The sequence below is a fragment of the Miscanthus floridulus genome, chromosome 4, assembly GCF_019320115.1.
Source record: "Miscanthus floridulus cultivar M001 chromosome 4, ASM1932011v1, whole genome shotgun sequence".
Lineage (NCBI taxonomy): Eukaryota > Viridiplantae > Streptophyta > Magnoliopsida > Poales > Poaceae > Miscanthus > Miscanthus floridulus.
In genome coordinates, this window is record NC_089583.1 from 107,792,181 (window position 1) to 107,809,661 (window position 17,481).

At 48.8% G+C, this 17,481-nt stretch overlaps 1 long non-coding RNA gene and 1 pseudogene across 1 annotated transcript; one reads left to right on the forward strand and one right to left on the reverse strand.

Moving 5' to 3' along the window:
- The first annotated feature begins 4,299 nt into the window (after positions 1–4,299).
- On the forward strand, positions 4,300–5,415 carry LOC136552519 (uncharacterized). Its single transcript, XR_010782836.1, has 5 exons — positions 4,300–4,528; positions 4,618–4,647; positions 4,731–4,764; positions 4,869–4,924; positions 5,290–5,415. It is a non-coding gene; the product is annotated as an uncharacterized lncRNA (long non-coding RNA).
- A 2,273-nt stretch (positions 5,416–7,688) lies between these two features.
- LOC136552520 (equilibrative nucleotide transporter 3-like) lies at positions 7,689–15,555 on the reverse strand (annotated as a pseudogene).
- Between the last annotated feature and the right edge of the window lie 1,926 nt (positions 15,556–17,481).

The following is a 17,481-nucleotide window of genomic DNA, read 5'->3' on the forward strand; positions in this document are numbered from 1 at the left end:
ACTTGAATATCTTGTATTTCAGAATGGAGGTACATCAAACAAGTGATTAACCTGTTCTTCAGCACCATAGTCTATTTGTGACATGATTGTTATCTACAATTACTACTAGGAGTATGCGTCGGTCGGAGAACGAAGACACAGTCATATGGACACATTGAAGCTCCACAAGCAAGCGAGGGTCATGGCTCCACTAATCACCTCTTCCTTCCCTTGTCGCAAGCTTTTGCAGGCAGGGGCGGATCCAGCTAGCGTGGGGGCTCAAACCCCTCCTAGGCACTAAAGCTCCATAGACTTAACAGGGGAGAGAGGAGCAGAGGAAAGAAAAAGAAGAGAAGGTCTAGAGAAAGAAGAAGAGAGATGAGCTCCCCTAAAATATATTCTAGGGTTCGCCTATATTTTGTAGGTCACGTGTATATACATGCATGCTTCTTTATGTTGCGAGTTGGCGTTAGAATATATGATTTCATCGTCTCACCCTAGCAGGAAGGGCACCATCGACACGACATGACGCGCCAGCCATGGGACAATACTTATCGATTGATCGGGAGCACGATACGGAGTGTGCGACCGGTAGTTTCGACTAACCCGTGAGACGATTACAAGAGTGCCCTTATAAAAACACTATGATATAAAATCAAACCAATAATAAAGTTCGAAAACAAAATACCAGCTTCCCACCAAACACTTGAAGAAAATCCATCCAAGTCATCTTCGTGGAAAAAAAACACGCCTCGCCTTATATCTTTTAGTACCAATTCACATTTCTATGCAGCGGCAAGCATTTGCTCTCCACAATAAGATTTTTGTGTCCCGAGAGGGGTGGGGGGGTGTTCCTTTCACAAATTGACATGACGACCCATCCCTCTCTTCTGCCCCACAGGCTTCCATCAACTTCTCCGTCCTAAACTTTTGAGATTAGAACAAGATAGGTCTCACCTCACGTGTATTTTATGGAGTAGATGATCCTTCAAAGAAACTGGCATTGGGCCCACCTTCGCTTCACCAAGGAAAGGAAAATTCACAAAAACATCGCTGTCCCGAGCAAAGATTATCTTAAAGCCTGAGCTGATTGTTCAGCATAGAAGTGTACTAGCAACAGGCAATGGTGGAAAACACCTTTCCCTCCGTCCAACAAGAAAAATATTTTTAGTTGTAATAAAATTTATTTTTTATCTTATAAAATACGAGATCAATAGTATAATAGTAATCTTAAAAGCACTTTAAATACGATTTACTCAGCTCTTGTACGCTCGGCACATTAGTTTGATCAATTTTTGTTACAACAACTTAAATGGTCTGAGGAAAACTAATTTGAAGTGCCAACCTGGTGTACTCCCTCCGTCTCAAAATATTTAAAATTTTATGTTTGAACAAGAAAATTAATAAATAGTGAAAAAATGTAGTGCATAAAAAAAATAAGAAAAATGCTATAATTATTTTGGGACAGAGGACCGAGGAACTATTGTTTCTTGTCATTTCTCCAAAGTTACCATGCCATCAGAATATAAGGATGGTATAACTCTCTTAATGCTTTGCGTCTTTATGTTTATTGGATTTATTAATTGGACTTGCCTCATATTTTCAATTATCTAATAAATTTTAAGAACCATACCAAATGCTAGGGCAATTAAGGTGTAATCTCGTATGAGAAATTGACTAAACGTTAACCCACCTCAGATGGTGTTTCTTATGCCTATTGTGAAGTTGAGAGAGGAGGAAGGCATGCGGCGCCGCCACCAAGCCATGGCGAGACATGGTATGTATGTGTGTGCTTGGGCTAGGCGGCATGTAACTTGACGCCTATATTTTGTCGTTTGAAACTGACATGTCTGCTCTCTATCTTACTCGGTCTAGAACACTTGTGTGCACAGGCTTTTGGATGTCTATGACTAAAAACACTGTTCGCAGCGGCACATACACGCTAGCGTGCGATCAAGTTTTTGGAGAGTACTTCTTCGCTCAATTGCTCAATCGTGTTTGTCTACATCTTGTCACAATACGACGGTGATCGACTATTCCTGGAGGCAAGCTCTCAACCACTGCCGGATGTTCATAGGACACCGTTGTGAACATCTACCCGCATTAACTCTTGATTGACGATATCGAATAGCTGCTCCACTGAGCAAAGCAGCGCTGCTGGGGGGTGTCTTTGGCATCGATCCTGCCTCTGGATATATCATTGCAACTTTTGTTGCCTTATTTATTTATTTATTTACATCATTTGTAGGTTATACGCTACTAGCACGTTACTAAGGCCTTGCTTAGTTTGCGAATTTTTTTAAGAAATGGTACTGTAGCATTTTCGTTGTTATTTGACAATTAGTGTCCAATCATAGTCTAATTAGGCTTAAAAGATTCGTCTCGTGAATTTTGTCTAAACTGTGTAATTAGTTTTATTTTTTATTTATATTTAATGCTTCATGCATGCGTCCAAAGATTCGATGTGACGGGAAATCTTGAAAAATTTTGCAAAATTTTGAGAACTAAACACTACCTAATATGTAATTTGACAAGATCACCACTGCACACATTCTGTCACATCTATCATACTATTTTTGTAGATTAAAATGTGCCCTAATTTTGCTAAAATTCTTATGGTCTTTATAGCCCATAAGCAATTTGTTGTTATTTTATGTTTCCCTCTTGTAATAGAGCATAAAACAACTCCATCAACACTATTGTGTGGTTTCAAAGGTTTGGTTCTGTATCTAAGCTCCACGTGGACACTGACTTCCCTGTCTCTCTTGTTTAATATCGCCAAGCCAAAATGTATACTCTCTCCCCATTCCAAATAAAATAATTTACCAGGTCCCTTCATCCCATATTATAAGTCATTTCAACTTTCTTGGAGAGTCAAAATATCTCAAATTTGACCAACTTTATGTAATAAAATAATAACATTTATGATACAAAATAAGCAACATTATATTATTTATTTTTTATTAATTATATTTTTATAGTATACCTATTTGATGTCATAAATATTTATAATTAGTACTACAATTTTGGTCAAACTTGATATGCTTTGGTTATCAAGAAAGTTGAAGTAACCTATATTTTGGAACGGAGGGAGTACAAAATTATCTTAAATGAAAACTATTTTAAGTTTTTTAACTTTATAAAAAAAAGTGTAAAGTACACTGAATATATTTTATGGTGTATGGTATGACCTAACAATATGAATTTTGTGTCATAAATATTGGTGTTCTTTTTTATATAGTATCTATAGATCTCGCTAAATTTGACTTATGATAGTTTTAAAAGTTACTAATTTAATTATAGACGGATGGAGTACATAACGTGGATGATACTACTTGTTGGAAATGACCTCACTGACTGACGAGCAGGTTGGGGTGTGTCAGCCTAAACCAGACAGCCAATAGTATTTTTCTCTCATAATAAATCAGCATCAGCCAGCTCAGAAACCAACTAGCGAACAACACGTGTGTGGATGACTTCGCCGAGCTCTCTCTTCGTCAGGCAGGACGAGACAACGCTGACCCGGGCAAGCCAGGGCCCAGGTGAGCCGAATCATTGAATTGAACATCATCTATGCAAGGTCTTCGTGATGATTGGAGGACCCTTGAGCAGTACTCCTACTACTTATATGTATTTGGACGCCAAACGTACTGGTCCTCCTCCCGTTAATGTGGAGGGGCGGACCAGTTGCTTCTATATGACCATTTTAAGCAACGTAGTGCACCTACGGCCTATTCTCAGCAGCAAGCAAAGGTATCTTGACGTTGCCCAGAACAAAAGCGTGGGGGCGGCCGCGGATGGGGATGGGACTCCGGCACTCCGCTGCAAGCGTACCACACGGTCCACACCCAGCAAGTTCTGTAGCTGCAGGCCTGTGCAGCCTACATCCTGTTACCTGCTTTCGCTTGATGCGCCATTTGCTAACGAGGTCTCTTCAAGGCCCAAGCTAACCCTTTTCTCTTACCGGTGAAGGGCACTATTTTTCATTTTCATTCCATCTTTATTTTTTTTATTGAGAATGCAACTCTAGTTGCACCCTTATTTTATATCATAATTAGGTATAATATTATGCCAGATGAGGAAGCAGATGAACCTGGCTACAGCCTAGTAGTACAGATGAAGAAGACGCAGGTGTGCAGGCGTGGATGACGCGGATGGACGACACGTACAGGTACATCCTGCGCCACCCAATTAGATCCCGCTCCAGTCAGTTTAGGGCGTGTTTGGTCGCCCGCATAAGGGCAAACCAGGCTCCTGGGATGCAGCCTGCTCATGTTTGGTTCCTTGGCCACCCTCCCGAGCCAGGCTCCGCTCGTGCAAAAGTCCTCTCATGGCCTGGCTCACGAGGAACGCCCAAATCGGCCGTTTTTCTTCAGCCTGGCTCGCTCCGTCCTCCCGCGAGCTCGCGCGCCTGGCGATTCCGTGCGCGGGGAGATGGCGCGAAGATCCTAGGGTTACCTCCCCCGTTCCCGCCATTCACCGCCTCTATATCTTCCCTCCCGCCGCCTCCCTCTCTTCTTCTTCTTGTCGCTCCCCGTCTGCGCCGCCGGTAAGTTCCACCTCCTCTTCCTCCCCCCCCAGTGTTCTTGATGGATTCGTGGCCTCCTAATGCCTACCCTCTCTCTCGATTTGTTGCAGGTGCCGTGGATTTGCGTCCTCTCGAAGCAAGTGAGTTTTTCCCCTTATCTTTCTCTATTTTTTCTGTGCGATTTGAAACCCTAGGTCACCATTGATTGTTGATCTCGCTGCAGGCACACCAGATCTGATTTCTTGGCTGTTATTGCGGTATGGATCCTTGTTCTTAGGTCTCATTTTTTTTCTTGTTTTTTCCAAGTAAAAATCCTATTTTCTGTATGCTAATCCTCTTTTCTTTGCTTGTGTGCTTGCAGATCTGAGCTCTCTCACCTGCTGGGTTGGGCTTTTGCTGGTGCTGCTGCTTGTTGACGTGGGTATTTTGTATTTCTACTCCCCCTCTCGCCTCTCCCCTAATCTGTACCGTGCGATAGTGAGTCCTGCGTTCTTGGATTTGGATGCATGTCCTACTTTGTGAGATTATGAGCAAGTATATGAAGTTGCCATTTTGTCTGAGCTATTGTCCAAGTCTGTGATGATTCCTTTTGTCCTGAGCTATTGCCTTAGTCTATGATGATGCCTTTTTCTGAGCTATTGCCCTAGTCTGTGATGATGAAAGTCTTATTTTTAGCATGTTCTAGTATATGATGAATCCTTTTTCTGAGCTTTTGTCCAAGTCCATGATGATGACATTGTCATTCTGAGCATTTGTCCTTAAATTCCATTCATTTTTTCTAGATGGACTTGGAAGAGAAGAGACACATTCTTTTTGCTCGTGCTGCTTGCTACACTTAGAATGCTTCAGAGTCAGCGGCCTCAGATCAGTTATGGTCCAATGAGCATTAGGGATGAGGAGCGCCAAAGAAACTTGAACTTAATTTACAACTACAATGATATAGAGTGTGTGAACATGCTTAGAATGAGAAGGGCACCCTTTTTCCTGTGATTCTTCACTTGATCTGAGACTTTGGGCAATAGCAATGATGTTTTTTTCTGTGATTCTTCACTTGATCTGAGACTTTGGGCAATAGCAATGATGTTTTTTTTCTGTGATACTACACTTGATCTGAGACTTTGGGCATGTGCAATGATGATAAATTTTCTGTGATACTACATTTATACTGAGGCTTTGGGCATGTGCAATGATGATAAATTTTCTGTGATACTACACTTATGCTGAGGCTTTGGACATGTATCCCGAGAGCCTGATTTGCCCTTATGCAATGGTGGTGGCCTATCCCTGTGCAGTGGTGGCATCTTTTGTGCATACCTAACTACAGCTGGTGGATGTGTAGTGGGTTGACCTTCTCTTTTGTGCAGTTGATCTGATCCTGCATAGCTTACTTACTAACACTAACATATAGTTAGTGTCTTAGATAACGCTGCACCTACAACCTAGATCAACCTAGTGGTGGCAATCTGACCATGAGTCCATTGCCAATGATGTGAACCTTGTGGTTCTGAACTTGATATGGGCACCAGCCTATGCCTGTGATTTGCACAATTTTATTCTGAGCACTTGCCTTATTGCCTGTGATGTTTGTTTTCTTATATCTGAACACATGTCCATTGCCTGTGATGCTTTATGACTGAACTGAGCACTTGTCCATTGCCTGTGATGTTTTTGGATTGATCTGAGCACATGTTCATTGCCTGTGATGTTTTTTGATTGATTTGAGCACATGCCTATTGCCTGTGATGTTATTTTGATTAATCTGAGCACATATTCATTGCCTGTGATGTTTTTTTATTGATCTGAGAACATGTTCAGCTATGGCTTGGTATGTTGTTCATGTTGGGAAGGAGCCTGGGGTCTACTCCAGCTGGGCCGAAGCACATGCTCAAGTAGTTGGTTTCAAGGGAAACTGCTACAAAAAATACGAAACAAGAAATGAAGCTTTGCTAGCTTTCTATGGTGATCAACCTGAAAATCCACCTCTCCTCCAACGTGTCAGTGCACCTCTACTAGAAAATGATGGAAATGACAACTTTCGCTTGTGCCACAGTTCATTTATACTTATAATAGCAGTAGTTATTGCCTTGCTAGTAGGTTTTTTTCATTTGGAAATTGATGTAATATTTGATGTCAACTAGTGGGTGGTAATGTTACCACTATATGTAAGAGGTGACTAGAACTTGTTGTATGCAGTCAACCAAACAATGATCCATGCATGGGCTTTTTAAATCTGCAAACACATGCATGCAACCAAACAATGTCTCAGCCCAGCCTGGTTCCACAGATGCATGCAACCAAACAACCCTTGTTGCATGCATCTGGCCTGGGCAAATGCAGCCTGGCTGCCTGGAGCTGGCCTGGTCGGGCTGGGAAGGGTACCAAACACGCCCTAACCTCACGTCGGTTGTCGGTGTCGGTTCATTGGTTCGGGGGCACAACAAAAGGCCCCGTTCCGTTTGACCTTATTAGTTGTATCTTTTTTTAGTAAAATAATAGTATTTTTTCTCATAATAAATCAGTATCAGCATCAGCATTAACCGCTTTTCAGCCAGCTGAACAGAGCCAAAAACCTGCCAACACCTTCATCACACGTTTCAGACTCCTATTTCACATGAAAAACTTATGGAAAGGGCGTTGTCGCCGGGTCTACGATAACAAGGGGCTCACGAGAATGCAGCTACTGGCGCCGTGGCGCTGATGCAAAAGATCAAAGCTGATTTGTTGTGAGAGAAAAATATTGTATTATAACTGATAAATTCAAGCGAACAGGGCGATGGCTGCGCTTAGGATGGCGCAGGAGATGATGGAATCTTAGCCTGCCTAGTGTGACTCTCGGTGTGTATTTTACTTGTCCCGGACTGGCCAATAACCCGGAGCCATGTCGTTAGATTAGTTTTTCCCTCTACATCAGGTCTGGCTTCTTAATCAGCCTCAACATTGTGATCATTTGGTGTTTCCTCCTATAATGAAAAAGGCAGAGCACCTGCCATTCTCCTAAAAACAGACCAGTAAAAACTTTGCTGAAGACTTAACGACGCTTCGAGCTAGTTTCAGTATCCTACCAGTCTACCAACTTCATCCTTTGGACTAGCACTTAATAACAACTCCAAAAAGATAAAGCATTTCCAGACTAGCAGATAGCAAGAAAATCAGCAAATCGGATTGATTATTTTTCCATCGATGTACCAACAGGATAAACTTAGCAAAAGAGTAACACCCTTTATGAGGTGGCTTTAGTTATCACCAACCTTTCCCTATCAACCATAACCAATCGAGCACAACACCAGAAAACAGTCCAATCATGAAGAAAACAACAAGAACATTCCCCAGCGCGTTTTGCTCTGGCCCCTGCGCAAAAGTTTGCAATGAAAAATCAATTGGTCTATCTAAAATAGTTAATCATTTTTTTAAAAAAACTGAGCAACTGATAGCATGAAATATATATAACAGAGGAAAACTTACATTGTATCCTTTGGGTGCCTCTGTAAGGACACATACGGTTAGATACCCGTTGCTCAACCCCAAGAAGGATGTCAAAAAGATCATGTACCCTTGTGCGCCGTACTTTGCAGTAAAATAGAATGCAGGAATGAGTAGAAAGCGAGCGAGGGTTGCTGCCATGATACATTTCCGAGATTTCAGCTTGACAATAATGGGTACATATCTGCCTATGAGATCCCACGCATTAAACATTGTAATCAAAACAAGTGCATACCTGAAAAAGTACAGAGCGGAGGGAAAAAATTTCATGTGGAATGAAAGATTATGCCAAATTGTATAGGAGCTAGTCACCATGCGTCAGTAAAAAGGAAAAACATGAAAGAAATGTACCATGTCCCTAGGCCGTGAGATCCAGTGTCTTCAGATAGGAATCCAGGGAAAATAGATAGAGTCAAGACATATATCAGAAAGATATCAAGCGCATAATCCATGTTTTGCAGAAACAGTTGTTTGGTGCTTAATCGCACATATTGTTTCGGATCCTCCATAGCCTGCATAAAGTAGCATTTGCTATATTTCCATGGATTATCAGTAAAGCTAAAAATATGTAACGATCGGTATGAGACAAACTTGCTCATCATCTTGAGTTGGGACTCCGGCCTGCAGCAGCTAGGTCACCAGCAACAGTTTTGCTACCTTCAGAAGCTGCCTTCGAGCGATAAAATTTGACAATAGGCAATGTGGGGAAGACAAATGTGTACAGAAGAACACATAATAGCTCATTGAAGCATGATATCGAAAAGAATAGCACTGCATGCGGACGAAGTAGTTCAAAGCATTTGGTTAGACAAAATAATGCACTGCACTAGCAGAGGTGAAAAAAAAAGAATGTTAACTCATTCGATATTTATTTTTCTGGTTGTGTTTCTTTCAGATGAGAGGACGTGTAGCATTCCTGTTACTGTACTAATTAACAAGATAAATTACACAGAACATTGATAATATGGCTATCTACTATGTTAGTTATTGCAAACACATAAGATAAAGTTTACGACGAACTTATTGATTCACATGTGTCGAAAAGAATGTGTGGATAAAGCCGCTTTTGTAATCAGACGCAAAGCTGATGTAATTGCTCCTGATGCAGCCAAACCTGCCAAGTAGGACTGCAAACCAAAACGTAGATGGGTACATAAGAGCAGCCAACTATAGGCACTGAGATATTTCTATCAGTCTACAATACACCAAAAATCATTGGAAACAGTCACCTGAATAAACTCTGGGCACATCAAGGATAGGTCACCAATCATGCCACCTTGAGCATGAGCATCTGCTATCCCGAATGCTGCACTCGTTACACATATGCCAACAAAGGCTCCAAACCCACCTTGCCCTTTAGTGGCCACATCCAGCTAATATCCAAAACATGACGGTATGAGGTTGATATCACTTGTCCAATAACCACACTATATATAGCACTGTATAAAATAACCATGCTTTATATACCACTTATGCAATATATCAAATGGGAAACATACTAGCAAATACTATCTTTCAGGAAAAAAAAAGAAAAAAAATAGTAGTACTGGCAGATAGTCACGCTAAAGGAATATAATTTATGAACTCTCTATTTGCCTCAGAGATAGGTTGTCAAGGGCCTCAAACCTCTGACTGGCCGGACCTCGGCTGCGCAGTTCGTAGCCGCCGTCCGTCACGCCGGCGAGGTTATGCCCCTCAGCCGTCGGCTTGTAGAGAGATAGGGAGGTTAGGGATAACTTTTCTGCTTAATCCCAAAGATGGTTCTCACGTACAGCATATATGGCCCTTGGCCTAATCAAATGGAGAAAGCTCTCCTTAATTCTAGGATCAGCCTAACAAGGAAACAACCACCAGCGACACAAGGCAACAGCCACCTAGCTTTCCTCCTAGCCACTCGCCTGCCCCTCCTGGCTCCTGGTCGCGCGCGCCTGTCCCTCCTGGCTCATGGCCGCGCGCTCAGCGTCCCTACGGACGTCGCGGGCTCTTCTGCGCCGGCTGTATGTGCGCCCGCACATGACATCTCTCCCGCCGTCGAAGACCAGCTCGTCCTCGAGCTGAAAATCAGGAAACCGAAGACGGAAATCGTCGAAGTCCTCCCAGCTTGCGGACGCCGCTGGTTCATCCTTCCATTGGACCAGCACCTGACGCACACCGCGCGCCAGCCGAGCAGCAGCTATCTTGTCGGGCACCGGCAGCACAGCGCCGTAGTGGGTGGCCGGCAGCGCCGGGGGCGAAGAGGGCGGCGTGCCGACGAACTTCTTGAGCACCCCGACGTGAAACACATCATGGAGACGTGCCCCCAGAGGCAGCTCGAGGCGAACAGCCGCGGCGTTGATGATCTCCACCACGCGGTACGGCCCGACGAACCGGGGCTTGAGCTTGCCGGAGGTGGTACGTGGCAGGGATGCCGCTTGACGCTGCCTAAGCCGAAGGAGAGCCCAATCATCGACTTGGTACTCCACCTGCCGGTGATGCTGGTCGTAAACACGCTTTTGGACCGCCTGGGCCTGCTCGAGACGGTAACGGACGTCGTCCAGGAAGGCTGCACGTTCCTCCATCTCCTGGGCCACCGCAGCCACGCGCGTCTCGCCGGGCTCATACGAGCGGATGGTCGGCGGTTCGCGGCCGTAGACCACGCGGAACGGCGTCTCCCGCAGCGACGACTGGAAGGCCGTGTTGTAGATGTACTCCGCCCACGGGAGCCAACGGAGCCACTGGCGAGGACGGTCACCGGCAAAGCAGCGGAGGTACATGACGATCACCCTGTTGGCTGCCTCCGTCTGCCCGTCCGTCTGCGGGTGGAACGCGGACGACATGAAGAGCTTGGTCCCGGTGAGCCGCATGAGCTCAGTCTAGAACGCCGATGTGAACACCGGGTCGCGGTCCGAGACGATGGACTGCGGTACGCCATGAAGGCGGACGATGTCGCCGAAGAAGGCTTGGGCGACGGACTCGGCGGTGTACGGGTGGGCCAGCGGTAGAAAGTGGCAGTATTTGCTGAAGCGGTCGACGACGGAGAGGATGACCGTCTTGCCCTGCACCTTGGGCAGCGCCTCAATGAAATCAATGCCGACATCCGCCCACACGCTGGAAGAAATGGGCAGCGGCTGGAGCAGACCGGCCGGGCGCAGATGGTCCAACTTGTACTTCTGGCAGGTGGCACATGCCTTCACAAACTCCTGCACCAAACGTTTCATATTGGGAAAATGGAAATCACGCCGGAGGCGGTGCAGGGTGCGGTGGATGCCCTCGTGGCCGTCCTCGTGGACCGCGGCCAGGATCTCCTGTAGAAGCGGCGACGCCGGGGGGATGTAGAGGCGGCCTGCGAGGGCAACCAAGCCGTCGGTGATGGCCCACGGCGCCGCGCGGGTGCCTGCTCGGAGCTCGTCGTGGATAGCGACCAGCGCGGGGTCCGTCGCTTGGGCGTGGCGAAGTCGCTCGATGAAGTCGAAACGGGGCGCGGAGATGGCCAGCAGCTCGCCATCCTCGACGTCACGGCGGGAGAGAGCGTCGGCGACCGTGTTCGTGGCGCCGGAGCGGTACTCCACTGCGAAGTCGAAGCCCAAGAGCTTGCCGACCCAGTGGTGCTGCGGAATCGTAGCGAGGCGCTGGTCGAGGAGATACTTCAAACTGTAGTGATCCGTCTTGACGAGGAAGCGGCGCCCCCAGAGGTAGGGCCTCCAATGCCGGACGGCTTGAACCAGCCCAATAAGCTCGCGTTCATACGCTGCTAGGGCGCGGTGGCGAGGCGCCACTGGCCGGCTGAAGTAGGCCAGCGGGTGGCCCTCCTAGACCAGGACGGCGCCGAAGCCCGCCGTCGACGCGTCGCACTCGACGATGAACATCTTGGCGAAGTCGGGCATGGCGAGGACGGGTGCCGACGTGACCGCTGCCTTGAGCGCTGAGAACGCCTTGGCCGCGGCTTCGTCCCAAGCGAAGCCATCCTTCTTGAGGAGCGCCGTGAGGGGCGCAGCCACCGTGCCGTAGTTATGCACGAACTTGCGGTAGTATCCCGCTAGTCCGAGGATCCCGCGAACAGCACGGGCGGAGCGCGGGGTCGGCCAGTCGTGGATGGCCTGCACCTTGGCCGGATCCATGGCAACCCCCGCTGCGGAGATGACGTGGCCGAGGTACGCGACGGCGGTGGCACCAAAGGAGCATTTGGTGCGCTTGACGAAGAGCTGGTGGCGGCGAAGCTCGTCGAGGACCGCGCGCAGGTGCCGCAGGTGATCAGCCCACGTACTGCTGTAAACCAAAATATCATCAAAAAATACCAGGACGAAACGGCGGAGAAACGGCCGGAGGGTGTCATTCATCAGAGCTTGGAAGGTGGCCGGCGCGTTGCACAAGCCGAACGCCATGACCAGGAACTCGTACAAGCCTTCATGCGTACGGAAGGCCGTCTTGTGGATGTCTTCGGGCCGCATGCGGACCTGGTGGTAACCCGACCTCAAGTCGAGCTTGGTGAAGAACTTGGCGCCGTTGAGCTCATCCAACAGCTCGTCGACCACCGGGATCGGGAAGGCGTCCTTGACGGTCATGGCGTTCAGGGCTCGGTAGTCGACGCAGAAACGCCATGAGCCGTCGGGCTTCTTCACAAGGAGGACGGGCGACGAGAACGGCGAGTCGCGGCGGCGTACGATCCCCTGCTCCATCATGGCCGCACACTGCCGCTCCAGCTCGTCCTTATGGGCAGCCGGGTACCGATATGGACGTACGGCCACCGGCTGCGCGTCGGGCTTCAGCAAGATGCGGTGGTCATGGGCGCGCTTGGGCGGAAGGCCGGCTGGAGTGGCGAACACGTCTGCGAACGAGCCGAGGAGGGCCTCCAGTAGCGTCTCGCCGGCCACCAGGGCGCGTACAGCCGAGCCGGCCGCCGCAGCCACGCCCGTCCAGGAGACGGTGCAGCCCCCGCGCTGGAAGGACATGCGTCGGTTGGCCAGGTCCCATACGATTGGTCCTAGGGCACCCAGCCACTTGGTGCCTAGGACGATGTCGTACCCGGCCAAGGGCATGACGAAGAGCTCCGTCGGGAAGCTGGCGCCGGCGATGAGCAGGGGCGCGTCGCGGATGACGCCCGCACAGGTGATCTTCTCGCCGTTGGCCACCATGGCCGTGAGACGGGGATGGTGGCGGAGAGGCAGACCCGAGCGCCGCGCGGCCTCCTCGGAGATGAAGCTGTGGGTGCTGCCCGAGTCCAGGAGCGCGACGAGCGATGCGGCCCCCAGCTGCACGGCCAGCTGCATGGTGTCTGCCACGGGCACGCCCGCCACAGCCTGCAGTGAGAAACAGGGCGCCTCCGTGTCCCCCGGTGCAGCAGGGTCGGCGGCGTCATCGATCTCGACACCGTCGACGAAGAAGATTCGTTTGCAAAACCTGTTATGACCACGGGAATATTTCTCGTCACAGTTAAAACATAAGCCAAGGCGACGACGTTCCGCCTGCTCCGCCGTGGAGAGACGCCGCTGGTTGCCCTCGCGATGACCCGGATCGGCAGCCGCCGGGGGGGCGGGCAGGGCGAGCTGCTGTGGTGGCGCAGGCAAGACCGGACGAGGCGGTGGCGGCGGCAACAGACCACGGGCGCCTGGCCGGGCCGGGGCCGGAGGAGCCCTGTCGAGCTCCATGAGCTCCACCTGACGCGCCAGACTCATCGCGGCGGAGAGCGTGTCGGGGTTATGGATGCGCACCGCATGACTCAGGGGTGGCCGAAGACCAACGGTGAAGAGCTGGACCCGTTGGGCCTCATCCAGCCGCCCGGCGCGTGGCAGGAGGGCTTGGAAGCGATTGGCGTACTCCTCGACGGTCCCGGTGCGGCGGCACTCGGAGAGCTCGAACATCGGAGCGGACCGGAGGGGCGGCCCGAAACGTTCGTTGAGGAGGTCCTTGAACCGACCCCAAGATGGTGCGCCGTCCTCCTCCTCGAGCTGGTTGTACCATAGCTGGGCGACGTCGTCCAGATGGTACGAGGCCGTCCGAACGCGTTCCTCCCCCATGGTGCGATGGTGGCGGAAATACGACTCGCATTTGTTGAGGAAGAGCAGTGGATCTACCGTGCCATCAAAGCGGGGAAAATCCCACTTTTTGTGTTTGAAGAACGGATCTTGATCTCGCAAATCGTTCGGGCGACGGCCGCCGTCGTTGTCCGAGGTCGACGCGGACTTGTCCTTCATGGTCGCCATGTCGGACTTCAGGGAGGTCACCTCGGTGCGGAGGGACTTTAGTTCAGCGAGCAAGTCGGCGAGGGTGGGTTCGGCCATGGCTGTGGTGGAGCTTTGCGATGGCGGCGTGGGTGAGGCTGTGGTGGGCGAGGGATCGGCGCGCGTGGGTGAGGATCGACGAGACCGTGATACCAGGTTGTCAAGGGCCTCAAACCTCTGACTGGCCGGACCTCGGCTGCCCAGTTCGTAGCCGCCGTCCGTCACGCCGGCGAGGTTATGCCCCTCAGCCGTCGGCTTGTAGAGAGATAGGGAGGTTAGGGATAACTTTTCTGCTTAATCCCAAAGATGGTTCTCACGTACAGCATATATGGCCCTTGGCCTAATCAAATGGAGAAAGCTCTCCTTAATTCTAGGATCAGCCTAACAAGGAAACAACCACCAGCGACACAAGGCAACAGCCACCTAGCTTTCCTCCTAGCCACTCGCCTGCCCCTCCTGGCTCCTGGTCGCGCGCGCCTGTCCCTCCTGGCTCATGGCCGCGCGCTCAGCGTCCCTACGGACGTCGCGGGCTCTTCTGCGCCGGCTGTATGTGCGCCCGCACATGACATAGGTATTCACTTACAATTATTATTCCAAAAGAACTTAAGAAGTAAATCGTGTATCCTGTCAGATTCCGAAGCCTGGTGTTGATTTTTGCTTCGTGGTATGCTAGGAGAGCTAAAAATCCCAGGGCAAAAGGCTGATATAACAGCGTGAGGACTCTGGTTGGGTGGTCTTCTGCAATAGTTATTTGGAAATATAGTATCAGTCATCACAGATTTGCAATAACAGGATATTATCATTGGATTTCTCTAGCTTCGTATGCCATTGGTTCAAAATACATAAATAAAGCAATATAAAAGCTGTAAACCGTAAACGACGGTGATAAGGTATAGAACATATATAGTTATCCAGTGCACACTTGAAACTGAGCATAAATAATAAAAATCATATATACTGTAATTGTAAAGGATGAACATACAGGGAAGAGGTAGACATAGTAATCTTCAATTGTAAGCATACTGTTCCATGCGAAGAGGCATCCATTCCCCAATAGAAAGCAGACCAGCAAACCAAAGTACTTCCCCTGTCAAGTCCAAAACCAACAGAGTCAGAGGACACGGCAATTCATTGCAGCGCAAAACTAGATCAATACAACGATTGGACTTTGGAGAGACGTTAAGTTGAGGTGCTCCTGCACACTGTGAATCGCTCATACTTTGTTAACCAGAAAATTAGTAAGAAGAGAGGTTGTCATAAATGATACCCCAACTGATATGAAGTGATGAGATAGAACTGAAACAAAAAAGCTTGATAAGCACGCAACTTTGATCTTTGGTGGTATCACTACTCATATATATGAAACTTTTTTCACATAATGATATATATTAACCTTTTACAATCTGGACTGCTTATAAAGAACTACAGGACCTTTTGCTTGAGGAAAGTAAAGAACAAGCAAAACGACATCATATCAGGTTTAAATAAAAGGACTGCTGGACTGGTCCTAAAAAAATAGGAGGGTTGGACTTGGAATCTGTACTCCTTTCCAGGTGTAGTTTAGAGCATGGCTGGTTAATTGGCTCACTGAAACCCCAAACCTTAACAATTGTGCCCCCGGCCTGACCACCTTAGGGCCTGTTTGATCCCATACAATTAATAGTTAGCTGCTAAAGTTAGCTAAAAATCCTCACCTAATAAACCAACTAATGTCTTATCTATCACCCAGCTAACAATTAGCTATTAGTTACCTACATCAAACAAGAGCCCGGTAACCAAAAAAATTGCTCGTGGAGATCACGGAGCCATACACACAAAACGGTAACCGCGCTGACGCAAAAACACCAGAGAGTTGAAGACGTCACCAGCACTCCGGCAGCGAGGGCTCAGATCGGTGTTGATCAGGCCGCTGGCTTATCCTGTGCTGATGGCTATGCACTGCCAGCTTCTTCCGTCCCCCGTCGGATTCTTCCTCATGTAGAGAATGCGAAGTCGTAGTCGCGCTCGAATTAAAAGGAAACGTCGGGTGTGTGTGAGAGAGGGGCGACAAACCTGAATTGATCTGCGCAAGGAGCAGAAACCGGCGGCGGCACCGTCCGGGCCCAGGGTTCCTCGCGGCCGGCGGCCGCAGGCAGGCAGCGGACGCTGGCTGACGGCTGTTGCCCACTGTTTTGTCGCCCTCCGCGCTGACAAATGGGGTCCGGGCTGCCCTGCCGATGAGCGGCGCCTGATGCCGCCGTACCGCGTACACGCGTCGTGCCGGAGACTGGAGACGGGAGCTTCGCTGCATCAGTGTAGATCAAGATTTTTTTTTTTATTTCTAACACTTTTTTAAACTATTTTTAAATTTGACACTGAATTTTTGTTATTTTCAAATCTAACACTTTTGGCCGCACCTCGTTGACGTGGCACTTCCCCGGGCCCTGGCCGCTGACGTGGCAGGCGTTGTCGCGCCGCAGATCTTGGCGCGGCAAAACCGTGTCTAAGTGATGCACCCTGGCTCCCTCCCTCCTACCCTTCACCAGCGCTGTCCCTCGCTCCCAGGCAGCCTCCCGGAGGCCACGCCGCTGCCGGCCGCCTCCCCGCCCTCCCTCCCTCCCAGTTGGCCTCCAGGAGGCCGCACCGTCGCCATTCGCCCCCCCCCCCCTTGGGCGGCCGCCACCCGCCATCCCTGGCTGCCTACCTCCCTCCTCCAAAACTTCTCCTCGGCCTCCATCAAGGTATTCATGCTCTTATTTGTTGTTTGAACTATGGATTCAAAGATTACTATTGGTAGCTAGGGTTTAGAGGAATAGTAGAATTGGTAGCTAGGGATTGGTAATGGAGGATTCCTACTTAGGGTTTGGAGGAAAAGATTAGTTAATTTTGTCTACGTGAAGGCTAATTAGTTAGTTACAACTATTAGTTAGAACTATTGGTGCGTAAGTGTACGTTATATTTTCTTTGTTTTAATACAAATGGTTCACCTTTACATTGCTTTAGTACTTTTTTGTTTTACATTAATTTATGATGTTTTGATTGATGTTAAGTTATAACCGTTTTATGAGATGGAAGGCATGTATCGGGAGCAGTTGTGGCAAAAACGGAATCGTCCTAGAGAATTATACCCCGATGTGTCTAGCAAAGATGCCTCCATCTCTTCTGACCTCCTTGTCCCTAACTATGACTGTGGTCGTCCGTCCGACGTGTTTCAATCGAGACATTGAGACACAGCTGCGCGTTGCTTCTACATATGCAGTCGTTTTAATTTAAGTGATTCTTTTCGTACCTTTTTTTTCTTTATTTGTGTTACTAGGT